General features: G+C 35.3%; 1 protein-coding gene across 11 annotated transcripts in view; it reads right to left on the reverse strand.

Moving 5' to 3' along the window:
* Positions 1–12,889, reverse strand: part of BMPR1B (bone morphogenetic protein receptor type 1B) — a 399,506-nt gene that overhangs the window by 98,866 nt on the left and 287,751 nt on the right. The gene's annotated exons all lie outside the window — the stretch shown is intronic.

Here is a 12,889-nt window from a genome sequence, read left to right on the forward strand (position 1 = left end):
CCAACTAATAAAATGACAAAGCTGCCTCACTAAAATTCAGATTTCAGAGATAATATATTATAATTGATGCCAGGAAAAGCAAACAACAGTCAGTATAGGAGCCCTAATTCAACATTTCATTTGCAGAGAGTATTTTCTGGAGCCAAAGTCTTTTCATTATTAGGGAAAAGGGAAAACCCATTATGCTTTCTAGCTAAAAGAGGGTAGAGTGGATATGTACTCAATTTTGATTCTGATTATCTCTTCCATTATACAAAATTCCACAAACATACGAAAAAAAGTTAGAGAATACTGGGTTATTACAACTAACTTTCATAAAATCCTGACAGATTTTTTTATCACTAAGGAATAAAATATGATAGAAGCCAAATGAGTACCAGCCCCTTCCCTCTTAGTCCCTGCTCTCCTAATTTTGCTCCTTATCACTCCTATGAGTATTTGAGGAGCTTTTTAGAAATATAATCCACCTACCAAAAAATTCACCCATGTAACATGTTCAATTCAATGCTTTTTAGTCTCTGTGCAAAATTGTACAACCATATCATAATCTAATTTTAGAACATTTTTCTTACTGACCAAATAAGCAACATGCCCATTAGCAATCACTCCCCATTCTAATCCCCAGCCCCTCACTCCAGGTAATTTATGGCTACTAATGGGCCTTCTATCTTACATATTCTGGACTTTTAATATAAATGGAAAAATACAATATATGACCTTTGCTTCTGGCTTCTTTCATTTGGCATAATGTTTTCAAAGTTTATTCATGTTACAGCATACATCAGTTCTTCGTTTGTTTTTATTGCTGAGTAATATTCTATTCTGCAGATAAATACCATTCTCTCTATCCATTCATCAGCTTATGGACAGTTGGGCTGTTCTGATTTTTTGGCCATTATCAACGATGCCGTTATGAACACCTGCATATGAGTTCTTTGTGGACACTAGGTTCTCATTTCATTTAGGAGAGACACGTAGGAGTGTTAATTTCTGGGTCACAGGGCCACTAAATATTTAACATTTTGAGGAGCTGCCAGACTGTTTTCTAAAGTGGCTACACCATTTCACATCCCAGAAGTAGTCTGTGAGGGCTCTAATTTCTCCACATCCTCAACACCTGTTATTATCTTTTGGATTACACTCACCTGAATGGAAGTAGTATCCTATTGTAGTTTGGGCTTGAATTTCTCTGATAGCTAATGATATTTAGCTTCTTTTCATGTGATTATTGATTACTTGTATATATTCTTTGGAGAAACATCTGTCCGGATCCTTGACCATTTTTAAGTGGAGCTAATTATCTTTTTCCTATTAATTTGTAAGAGTTCTTCACATAATCTGGACTCAAGTCTATTAATCAGATCCATGATCCACAAATGTATTCCGCCATTCCATGGGCTCTTTTTTTACTTTTTGGATCATGTACCTTGAAGCACAATTTTTTAATTGATGATATCAATTTTATTATTTTTTATTGTTGCTTATGCTTTTGCTGTCACATCTTAAACTACTGCTTAATTGTATGAATATTTCTATGGAACTACTATCTAGATCAATCAATGATATTTCATTCTTCAATATGATAGAAAGTATGCTCCAATTAATGATGAAGGTTCTCATTTCTTCACATTCTTGCCAAACACTGATAATCTCAGACTGTCAATTATTTTGCCAGTTGACTGTAACCTGCTAGTTCATGTTATTTTAACTTGCATTTCTCTATTTTTTGAGCTCCTTTCTCTATGTTTCCATCTTCTTCTTTGTGGATGAACTTGTTTATATCTTCTGCCAATTTTTTTTGTATTCTTCTCATTTTTAAGATGTTTTTACATAAAACTGACAGTATTTCTCAGTTACATGTCTTGCAATACACTTTCCCAGTGTGTGAGATGGCCTTCTGCTTGTTGATTTACTTTGTTGAACTAATTTTACTAAGAAATTCTAAAATATTTTCTTTATGTTCTATGTTTTTAAAATCCTTTTATCTTTAGATTATATAAATATTTTCCTCTAAGAGATGCTGTTTTATATAGTTGCAAATGGAATGGACACAAGAACCAGGTTGTCTTGATTTGAATCAGAACTCTACCACGAATGAACTTTATAGACTGAAACAAGGCATTTCACTTGTCTGAATCTGCTTCCTTCTTTATAGGACGGGATAATGCAAGCACGTCTCACGTGTCTCAAATGAGTTAATATATGTGAAGTGTTTCAAACAACACGTGGAACAGCTAATATCTTCTTTTACACATTTTCCATTTTTGAATTTTACATTGAGCTTTCTGATGTATTGGGGCTGACTTTCATATGTGATATGAGCTAAGGTTTTCATATAGCCCATCTATGTCCATTGACCTCCCATGTGCCTTTTGACATACGTCATTTCCTTAGATGCGTGACTCTCTTGTTATGTTGCATCAGCTATGTTGACCCTAGGCCATACCACACTATCTTAATTACTATAGCCCTAAAACTGTAGAACCATAGCAAGTTTTCATATCTAGAAGAGCAAGAATTCCTTCTACTTTGTTCTGTGTTTAACATCTACAAATGCAGACATTCACAAATTAAACAATAAGAATGCTGACATCTGTATTTTTGGATTTGTGTATCATAAAATCACAAATAGGGCAGCCTGGGTGGCTCAGCAGTTTAGCGCCGCCTTCAGCCCAAGGCCTGATCCTGGAGACCCGGAATCGAGTCCCACTTCAGGCTCCCTGCATGGAGCCTGCTTCTCCCTCTGCCTGTGTCTCTGTGCCTCTCTCTCTCCCTCTCTTTCTGTGTGTGTGTGTGTCTCATGAATAAATTAAAATTTTTTTAAAAATAAATTAAATAAAATCACAAATGAAGTACGTGATTGTCTATTAGATTATTAGTATTTAAGATAACGATAAGAATGCCACTGTCTTTACCCCTAAGCACTTCTGATTATTTTGTATATAATAAGGTAATATTCACTGAAAACCACAGGAATAAGAAACAAAGAATTTAGACTAAGAACAAACATTATAGAACTTTTGGAACGTAATTTTGCTCAAGTATCTTGAAAGTACAAATGGGTGATAGGAAATCCTCAGTAGATCTTTAAAACCCCTTAAGAAGCAAATACAAGAATCAAAACAAAGCCACAGGACAAATGACCAAATATTCTCATTCCAATTGCAAAAAAACAAAACAAAACAAAACAAAACAAAAACGCAGTCTGGATTCATAATACTGAAGGAATAATCAATGGAGAGGTAGAAAATTTAGGATAAACAATACAGAAATTTTACCTGGTAAAGACAGTTCATCAATTACTCTAAAACATTCTACAACTGCCCAAAAACATAAAACCAAATGTGTAAATCTAAAGGATCCCTGTACAAATGACATCCTACAATGGAAAGGAACAATATAACCTTGTAATTTTAGTATTAAGAAATAAATCTGTAGAGGTGTTAGCACTCACTCTCAAGGTGTAAAGCTGCAGATCACATTTCTTGTTTGCACTAATAGCTACTCAGGATATTTTACAAGTAATCTCTAGCTTAACATTTGCAGGAAATCTTGGGAAAAGGAAAATGAAAGGGATGCTCCATTTTTCAATGCAGGATGCAATTTTTCTTTTTTTCTAAAACAACTCAAATACATTCCTAACTTTGTCTTCTTCTCACCTCAGATGGTAAGGTCTGTGGCACACAAATGTATAATTTGCAGTTCCATAAACGGTAAATTAGGACAGCCTGTGGCTGAAAATAGAGTACTTTTTACATACTAGTATGTCTTGGAGTAAATAAGAAAACCAAAGTGGAGGTTATCAGTTCTGAATTTTATACATACACTGAAATATTTATTCATGATGGCAGTGGTGTCTGTTTTTAGAATCTGTTTCTTAAATAAAATGTTCATGGGGCAAAGACTTTGTTTCAACTTTCTAAACATTCAGCCTGAATAGCAATCCTAAATCAAATTTAAACATCATCCCCAAAAGAACAAGAACTACACCTGGAATCCCAAATTCTGGTTCTGCCTCTAGAAAAAGATAAGTAATCTCACAACTGTGTGCCTCACTGCCCTCATTTGTGAAAATGAGAAAACACAAGGAGATTGTTAAAATTAACTAGGCCTTTTTAAAATGTAGGTGCCTGTATCATATATTTCTGCCGGGTTTACTTTAGGTTATGCAGATGTTTGTTTATATAATGGCACTTTATTTTCTGTTAAAGGAAACCTTCAGCTCCACCATCCCACACACAAACTACTTCCGTTCTTACTTGAAAGGAAATTCCTTTTCAAGGTTCACAGTACATTAGAGACAGCTGCATTGCTGAGCTTCCTCCAGAAACCTTAAAAAGCTGCAGATGTAGCCCATGCATGACATGGATCATGGAATGAGACAATCTGCAGCATTTAGATCACCCCTTCTCTTACCTTCTTTCAATTTTGTATTTGCTGGGGTGCTGCTTGCCTAACATTAGGTGTGTGTGTGTGTGTGTGTGTGTGTGTGTGTGTGTGTGTGTGTGTGTGTTTATTTTAAATCAAGTCCCTGAAAGAAGGCAGGAGCTCTCTAAAGTGTCTATCTTGAGTGCTAATTTCCAAAGCAAGATAAGGTAAAAAGTACATTTCCAGTTAATGACATTTTAACAACAGACCGTCACTACCTATTAGCTTCCAAAAGAGGCAATTCTCACATCGACCACACATTCCCTGGCTGTTTCCATATTGCCCTGGAACTCAAAAGTGTCTGTCGGGAAAACTCAATTCTGAACTAAGAACCACCAAAAGAAGAATACTAAACTATGGTTTTAAGAATTCTGGTATGGAACTTTTTCAGCAGAAGCAAAGAAGAGACTTATGACTTAGTTTATGTTCAGCATAGTCTCCAAACCACTATATGGCCATGAAGATAAACTATTTTCACTGGAGATAACAGGTTGAATTTAGTTCGAGATGGGTACAGGGCTCAGGAGCATCCAAGCAACAACAGGGTGAGCTTTCTGGGGATAATTCACAGAGCCAAACTTTAAAAGGATTTCCAGGAACCTATCAGGTAGGTGTCCAGTGACTCTTTTGGAGACAGAAGTTAATTAATGTTTCTGAGAAAGAAATAGGAAATTTGGGATTCTCATTTCTGTTTCACTCTCCCAGAAACCCTTCAGTTCATACTTGGATCATTCTAAGTGAAGACTTACTATCCCTTCTTCATCATTAGGAGCAAAATTTTAATAATGCTAGAACACCTGCTTATTAAACAATGTCAGTAATTTAATATTTCATGAAAAATATCGAAACTGGATAGTGGTTAGGCTACTTTTGAAACAGATTCTGACCATTCTTTTTAAAATCATGTTAATAAAACAGATTCTTCTTTTGGTCAGAAAAGGGACTTTAGAGGTTCTATGTGCAGGTAAAGAATGAACTAAAATCTATTAACTCCAATCCAGTGTGTATCAAACCCCTTGGGGTAGCTTAATCAATTGCAGCTTTCTGGGTTAAGTTCTGAAATAGCTGGCTTAGTAGATTTGGGATGGGGTATAGGGAACTGCGTTTAAAAATGACTTAGGGATTCTGATGCAGGAAATACAGTGAACCATGCTGTGAGGAAAACTGCAGACTCCTTGCTTCCCAAATGATGACTGCATGTTGCTCACTGGTTGATTCCTCCTTAACAAGCCTTCAGCCAGTGCTCACCCAAACACCTGCATTCGGAAATCCAGAAAGAGGCTGAATAGCACCTGATCCTGAATTCAGGTCTCTTCTACCCCACTGCACCAAGCTGCCACAAAGAAAACACACTGGGCAACTGCTATATTATTGTTGGCAAGCACCAAAATTTGCTCAAAACCTTTACAAATGAAACCCAGCTGCTTAAGCTCAATACCAGATGTCTTCTACAATGTGTGGCTTTGATAGATTAAATTGAGCATAAGAAAGAGATGAAATATATGAAAATCTAATTTGCAAGATGTTTGTCATTAGGTCTATGAAGCAAAAAAAGAAAGTTATATTTTTCAATGCAAGAGGTTAAGTAGGGGAGATTAATAATATTCATAATAGCTACTAAAATGCATGTTACGGATAAATCGTTAGTATATATTCATAAAATCCATGCCAAACACAATCTCCAGAAATGCCCACTGAGAGAATGCTACATATCTGTGAAAACACATGACTGAGCATGAGCATCCTTTCTTTTCCTTGAGACCCACTCCCCAATTTGGACATGCTTTCAACTCAGGACTTGGGAAATTAAGTAGGAAATATTTAGTGAAATCTCTGATTGCAATAAACTGTAATAATCCTGTGAAAACATCCATATAAGAAACATGTGTGTGTGGCTATGTATATACATGGAGGTAAAAAGGCAATTTATTTAGCAGCCTCAATTAAGTGGCCTCCACCCTTCTTCTGTTACCATGTCACCTGGAACGCTCTGTCATTGTTGTTTCCAGATCACTACACAGGTCTCTATAGCTTCAGAGCCCACATTAAACTCAGAGAGTCACTCAAATATTCCCCCAATGAGCTGCTGCACATTCCCTCACTCAAATGAGCTAATGGTTCATGAGTAAATACAGTATATTACTTTTACGACACTGACCTTTTTTTTTTTTAAATAGAAACATAAAAAGACTTTGTAATGGAATGTGAAAACAATACTCAATGGCGCATCTCAACTCTAGCCAAGACAAACATTTGGTTGGGATTTAGCCTCATAAGAAAGTACATAATCATTAAAATGATAGGCAGTTATAATTGGCACGTTACTATTTTTTCATATGTGAGAAAAATATTGTCTTCGTTGTCCTTTAGAGAAAACTCAAAATAAAGCTAACTGCTTTAGTAAAGACATAGTTTGGTCATGAATATTTCTATAAACACAGCGACAGAAGGATAATTTCATACAGAGTTTGCAAAACAAACCTGGCCTCAGATTTTCTGAGGCTCCACTGCTACTGGCCTTGGCATAGCTTATATTTGAAGGAAAACATAAAAGGCCAGAAAGAAAATGTAAGATTTCTTGTTATGTTAAATTGCTTCACACTTGGCTGATATCTTATCAGTGCATTTCCCATACCACAGAAGTTCCACAGATGATGCAAAAGTGATGTAAGTCAGTGTTCCCTTATATGTAAACCTCCCATTAAAATTGTGAAGATACCAAGGTGAATATGGGACATTAGGTACTACAGTATATTATAAACCACAAAACTATGAACCGAAGCCAGTCTTCTGCATGCACTTGTGACGTTTGAAAAACCTCATGAATTAGATGTGTACGTCAATTTTCCTCTAGACTCCAGAAGGGCTCAAAAGCATAGTTTCAGACATTAAATTCCCAGAATCTGAACAAATGGACAATGTATACTGCTGGCATAAAACTTGTGGTCTGTTTAGGGATCATAATGCAAAATTTACAAGAGGTTCTTTGGGAGACATAAAGTTTACAGCTACCTTTTCAATAAATGAGTGAAAATAATATGTAACAATCTGACAGAACAAGCTTTCCATGTGATTACACTACTTGTTTTACATATTATTTTTGCCACCAACTTGCTATCTTGAATCTTCAATAGTATTTTTTTATAAAGCAAAAAATAATTTTCACACCATTTCATTAACTGCTAAAATAATTCTATAGAAACTACAGAAATATTACCATTACTTTTGGTAGTAACACTTCCTGGATACCAAAGTTCATATAAAACTATTGAAGTGTTTCTTATAATTTTTCTAAACATACAGCTAATAACTCACTTAGTAGCCAAGAGAAATTCATTTGTAAACAAAAGAATATGAGAAATATTCATGTCACTATTACAAATGAAAATAGCAGCTATATTAGATGCTTTTTTATTGTCAATCTGATCTAAAACTTCTTCCAGAAACACTTCTCCTGCCCACAGTGTCTGTTGTTGGGTGGCCATGTTGGTATTGCGTGATGATACACATCCCAGCTGGGTTACATAGGACTACTGTAAGGGTCAGCAGCCAATCAAATTCTCTCTCCAAAAAAATTCAAAATAAGAGCAAAACATTTATCAATTAAATCTATAGAGCTAAGCAAAAAAGGTCTTGAAATAACAGGGAATGCAGACTAATGAGTATGGCTAGGGAGGTAGTCTTCTCTATATGCCAAGCAATAAAATAAAATGGGCATAGCTTTTTCCTCTAAGAAGCAGAACTTTAAGCAGGAGAGTGACATGTATAATGATATGTACTATAAAAGAAAAATAAAACTCACAATGAGGGATTATATCAAGGGGCTCTCATTTAATTTGGATTGTTAAGGAAAACTTAATGACATTTAAGCAAACAGATAAGCAGAGTAGAGAAGCAAAGAACTTCTCAAACTCTCCAAACAGTGTATGTGAAACACCCAAGGTGATAAAAAGTTCGGATGATTTGCGACAGTGCTTTCATCCATGGAGCTGATGGTCAATGACTAAGGAGATGAGTTAGGAGTTTGGGGCCTCTTGAACCATGCCTTACCAGAAACTTAAAGTTCTGGATTTCACCCTAAATGCAAGAAGTCTCCATTAAAGAATTCTAAACAGAAAAAAGGAAAGAGACTCACATAGAGGAATGAAGAAGGGAATGTCCATGAGGCCCCTCACAGACACAGCGGGAGTAGAAGTTTAGACCTCCCTGGCCTCTGGGTCACGTGAGGCCTATGTTTTCTTCAGCTTTTCTCTGTATCTCTACTCAACTTCTTTCTCTATTTAAGGTTTCATTCTTTATGACCAAACTATCAATACTAATAATGTGGTTTTATATGAAAAGTTAATTAATTACTTAAGAAATGTGAGAGATGATATCAAGCAGAGAGAAATCAGTTAATCCAAAAGCCACAGCCTCTCCAATGTTAAAAGAAAAATGGTGGGGTCTAAAAACAAGGTTATTCTGAGTACACAGTCACAAAATCATCATTAGAGACTTTAATATTAACATTTTCACAAAAACAAAATCCAGAAAGTAACTACTTTACAGGCAGAAAAAAGTATAATAATCAAGACTCTAAGAGTCATCTAAACCTAAAATGTCGCAAAAGAAAGCTCGACAGGCAATTTAACTGATTAAGATAGTTTTTCTATAATTTATTGACAATATACTTTGTCTTTTTTAAGGATTTTCTCCATGTCCTGTATGAATTCTAAAATAAGGTATGTATTTGGAAAATTAGGGGACAAAAAACATACTCATAATTTGTTCCTGGCAGTTCTAAGTCAATAAAAGATCTGTAAAATGTTAGTTTGGAAAAAACTGTCATTTCAGATTCAATTGGTTTCCAGAGCCCCCGCCCCCCAAAAAAAGACAGAACAAAAACACCCTAATTTGAATTACTCTGATCTAATACTATTATTCTTCCAGAAGCCTTCACATATTTGTAATTTCAAAATTAAAAATTATGTATGCACAGATACACACAAACACACAGCCTGCATATACTGTTGCCACCATTATGGAATATAACTTCCCACAGCAAGGGTAAAGCCAAATGATTTGAGTTTGCTCTCAACAGTTGTGCGAATGTCTATTATCCAATATACTCTGAAGAATTTAAGTTGAGAACTATAGTTCAGTCACTTTCCTCCCAGGTAAATTACCACAGAGATCAAATTTCTTACATCTGTGATGTTCACCACAACTTGCAGTTACTGCCGATTAATAGCCTGAGATTAATTGTTGGAAGTGCCACATAATAGCTGTAGTAGAAAACATTTTAAACACAGAACCACATTTATGCATTTAACAGCTGTGTTGGTCTAACAGTTCAGATTTTCACTGTATTTTGCCATATGGTAACAAGGATCATTTTTCACTTAAAAATATTACCAAAAATTGATGCCCTATAGCAAAATTACCATTCTAATTTTGAAACCACACATTTGCAGCCCATGCCTGTTATCCTCCTGTTACTATATTCCTTATTTGCCTTATTTTAGTTAAAATATTTAATAACATAGATTTTTTTAAAATTTTAAATTAGTGCCAACATGATCAAACACAAATATTATAGTAGGAAACCTACGGAATATGACCTGGCAATGAAGAGCAGAATGTAAAATCTGGGTTCTATAAAACTGTAGGAGCCATGAAGACTGGGACTTGTTTTTGTTCATTAGGTCTGGGGATTTTCTTGTATTCAAAAACAGCTGATTACTATTTCCTATCTCACCTTTTTTTTTTTTCTATAATTCATTATTGACATAGAATTGCTCCTAAAGACAAAAAGTTGGCTGCCAATTTTTATTTTAATCTGATTGGCGTAATAATCTATTACTATGATTTTACTGGGCGGGCAAGGGGACTGTAGAAATGTTCACATATATACTTAACAGGAAGCTAAATAAAAATCTCACCCTTTTAAATGCCAGAACATGAGGCCCATCCATGTCAGAAAAGGCTCACTGTTGCCACCAATGTGTTAGAACAATAAACACAAAGAGTCCTTTAGTTTTTAGGTCTGTCAGCTGATCACGTTTATAACCTCACTAAATTCGTTTGGCAGAACTTAAGAAGAACAGTGGTGATCAAAATGATACTTTAATACTGTTTACATATTGCACTACTTCACTATGACTGCCTGAGATTTTCTACTATGTTTTGAAAATAAAGGGGCAGGGTAGCATAAATAGCTCAATCCTCAAAATGAAACATTTCAAGAATTGAATACTGCAGATTTTCACCACTACAGGTCATATTTTCACTTTCAGAAAAAGGCAATTCTACATTTCATGATTCCAACTTAAAAAAAAAAAAAAAGCATTTCTGAAACAGTAACAATGTGCCAATATAAAAAACACGAAATTCAAATCTTCTACCAAGACTACCTTGTCTCTCTTTTTCGTAAGCCTGTGTCTCCTCAAGTAAAACATTCAAGATAAGATTTAAGCAATGATAAGATTTAGGCTGGTGAGTCACCCAGCACAGGCCACCCTAGCTATTCTGTTCCAAGTAAGAAGAATTCTCCTTTCCACTTACTGTGACTCTATAGAGCTTTGTCCCATTTACGGTAGAACTGGAGTGTTATACACATTCCTTCCATATAAAACTTTTAGGTTTCCATATGTTTAATTAACAAAATATTTTTATTTGCCAGATGCTCAGGTTCTCCAAATGTCTCAAGGTGTCATTTTGAAATATATTTACTGGGGATCCCTGGGTGGCTTAGCGGTTTAGTGCCTGCCTTCGGCCCATGGCGTGATCCTGGAGACCTGGGATCGAGTCCCACATTGGGCTCCCTGCATGGAGCCTGCTTCTCCCTCTGCCTGTGTCTCTGCCCCCCTCTCTTCTCTGTGTCTCCCATTGATAAATAAATAAAAAATCTTAAAAATAAATTTGAAATGTATTTACTTTTAAGAAGGATTTAAGGTCTCAGAATAAATACTCGTGGCTTTGCCATTCACTTAAGAATTTGGACCTCTTCATTTTTCTGTATTTTGTTTGTGATCATCATTCTCACTGAAGTACATACAGAATTAATGATCATAAAGCATTACAAATCATCAATGAATAATAACCTTGATAGTCAAAGTTTCTTAGTCTTGATGAAACTAATAGTCCCTGTCTGTAGCACTTTGTCTTCATTGGGGCAAAATCATAAAAATCATAAGGCTTATTTTTTGTGAAACTGTTACAGGTAGAGAAAATACTTTTAAAAAAATTTAAAAGTTCATTTGTGACAAAGTTGGGAATATACATTGGGATTTAGTATGTTAATCACATGAAGGATTTAGTATGTTAATCACATAATCTTTTTAAATCATGTCTCAATGTACATTTCCAGCTTGGATGTCCCCCATTCCTGCATCAACTATCAATAATAATATAAATAAAAACAAATGCTCAGGAAATACTACGTATTACAGACACTGTTCTAAGTGCTTTACATGTACTTACCCATTTAGAAACCAAATCGACCTTATGGTAAGTATTATTATTATCCCTATTTTAAAGTTGAGAAAATCAAGGTTCTAATAAGGTACCTCATTTGAATCTACATCTAGTAAGTGGTAGAGCTAAGATGCAAATACAGATGTTCTGTGTCCAGATTTGTTTTTTAGATTTTATTTATTTATTCATGGGAGGCACAAAGAGAGAGAGAGGCAGAGACACAGGCAGAGGGAGAAGCAGGCTCCCTGTGTGGAGCCTAATGGGGGACTTCTTGAGGACCCCAGGATCATGCCCTGAGCTGAAGGCAGATGCTCAATCGCTAAGCACCCAGGCGTCCCGTGTCCAGATTTAATACTCTGAACCATGTTGCTATAGAATAAATCAGTAGAAAGAAATACACACACACACACACACACACACACACACACACACAAAATAGTCCTGGACAGATCATTTAAAAGACTACGTTACCTAGAGGTAGCCAAGGAATATCCCTGGACTTCAACCTTCTCTCCAGAAAAGTGAGACAGTTCTACTACTTTAAGGTAGACTCTAAGGTATACTCTAAGCCTACCATGTATGATTCAAAAATTCGGTGTGAAACATATGGCCTCTGCTTTTTATTGACATAAACCAAATAATGGATTCAGGTATTCATATTTTTCAAGGAAAATCCGAAAAGACAGTGAAAAATTAGCTTCAGGCAATCAAGAAATAGTAGTAGTATGAAGAGAGGAATAAGAATTTCACCTCACATGTATCATTCTTTGAGCTTCCCAGAACATTCTTAAGAAAGTTTCCCTGAGGCTTTTCTATTCTCTTCTAGAAGGTATCATATCATTATAAAAATTTTTGGAAAATAAATTAGCAAATCAAGTAAATGAATTACCTGTTGTTCCTTCACAGCAGCACATAAAACTCCCTTTGGTTACCCTTATCCATGCCAGCAATTAAAAGCTTTTTTTTTTTTTCATAGAGTCAAGACACAATATATAATATTTTAATA

This window comes from Vulpes vulpes, chromosome 4, assembly GCF_048418805.1.
Source record: "Vulpes vulpes isolate BD-2025 chromosome 4, VulVul3, whole genome shotgun sequence".
Taxonomy (NCBI): domain Eukaryota; kingdom Metazoa; phylum Chordata; class Mammalia; order Carnivora; family Canidae; genus Vulpes; species Vulpes vulpes.